At 39.7% G+C, this 1,656-nt stretch overlaps 1 protein-coding gene across 1 annotated transcript in view; it reads left to right on the forward strand.

Moving 5' to 3' along the window:
• The window catches only part of MRC2 (mannose receptor, C type 2), a 24,524-nt gene that overhangs the window by 17,847 nt on the left and 5,021 nt on the right, over positions 1–1,656 (forward strand). The gene's annotated exons all lie outside the window — the stretch shown is intronic.

A 1,656-nucleotide genomic window follows, 5' to 3' on the forward strand; every position in this document is an offset into this window, starting at 1 on the left:
AAAAAAGCCTTTGGAAGATGTTTTAAATCAGTTAGGAAATTCTCTTCCTAAGTGTCTGTGTATGCAGATAGGAAGGTTTGGGCAATAAAATTAATCAGAATAGATGAGTTTCTAAACACGTTTTCAACATGCTCCCGCCATAGTGTGAGTTTCTTTCCCAGAGTGGTTACTTTTGCATCCATGGGCTAATTTATTAGGCCTGATTTAGACCATCCTTGTTTTTACCTAGTGGTTGACAAAAAGAGTTCATACTGGGAAGAGAAGGTCATTTCCTTGTCATGTGCCGGCACCATTAGTATTAACTTCAAGCCAAGGCTTCTTTGCAGGACGTTTTAAGACCACTTAGCCCTATTGTGAGGATTAGATTAGTTAACACTAGATAATATAATCCATAAATCCTTGTCACACGTTGGAATGCAACCAGCTGCTTAGTGTCATGAACCTCCAACCCTCCTCAGAATTTTCAACAGAACATTATACCTTTTCTACCTTAAAAAATGTTAACATCTGCATATTATCAAAACTTTCGAAAATACAGAAAAGAAAACAAAACCCACCCATACTGTCCAGAGATCACCACTGTCAATGTGTTATCACCTTCCTACCTTTTCCATGTCATTGAGAACATTCTAAATAATGCAATTTCATATCCAGCTTTTCTTTCTCAGAATCATATTTTGAACATTCTCTCATGCCATTAAATTTTTCCAAAAACTTATTCTCATGGCTTCTTCCACCTAATTATTAAACAGAATCTATTTTATGTATGTAATTAGTCCCTTTCTTAATGCATCGGCACCACTGTAATGACATCAGTTTCTCTCCTGCCCTGTGGAAAGCTTTTGAGGCATGTGAGGCTGTTTGCTCCTTCGCTAGCTGGCCCCAGTCATCTTGCTTTACTAGTTCCGTGCCCTCCTTTGCGTCCATCCCTATGGCATTTGGATGTGGGTAAAGTGTTTCCAGGTCTGCCTCTCCCACTAGCTTTAAGCTGCTGGAGGGCAGGGCCACTGGCACTGGACATACCGCTTAATACACTTGCACAAGGCAGGGGTGTCCTGAGTGTTTGCTGGTCTGGGCTGAATACTCTCTTTAGCTTTTACTTCTTGCTAATACTGGTGTGATTTTGCTGCTCCCTATTTTCTGATTAATTCTACTAGTTATTTAAGAGGGGCCTCAGCATGCCTCTAAACTACTTCTGTGAAATCAAATCCATGAACTTTGTGACCAACCTTTAAAAAAACTCTTGCATTATTTCTGCGTTTACAATGTTTTACCCCAAATCTGCCATCTGCATGAGTAAAGCTGCTGCTGGAGCTATTCATTAGTAGTAAGAGCTGTTACTGGTTATGCGCCTACTTTGTGTCATGCGCTATTACTTTAACCCTGAAAATGACCCCAATGACAGGGTTTTTTTTAATTCCCATTTTACAGAAGAGTAAGTTGAGGCCAGAAAAGTTAAGTCGGAGCTGGAATCTGACCCCTGCCTCTCCTCCCCTAACTCCCATCCCTATCTTTGTGACTAAAGCTTCAAAGCTTCCTTATACCCTTTCTCACCCATCAAACTGCCTATAAGCAGAAAATTACTAAAAATCATTCATTTTCTAAGAAAGAGTCTTCACTTTATAAGACTTTCCACACAGGGTTCTTTTTTTTTTT

The sequence above is a fragment of the Galeopterus variegatus genome, unplaced genomic scaffold (assembly GCF_000696425.1).
Source record: "Galeopterus variegatus unplaced genomic scaffold, G_variegatus-3.0.2 Scaffold9064, whole genome shotgun sequence".
NCBI classification, from domain to species: domain Eukaryota; kingdom Metazoa; phylum Chordata; class Mammalia; order Dermoptera; family Cynocephalidae; genus Galeopterus; species Galeopterus variegatus.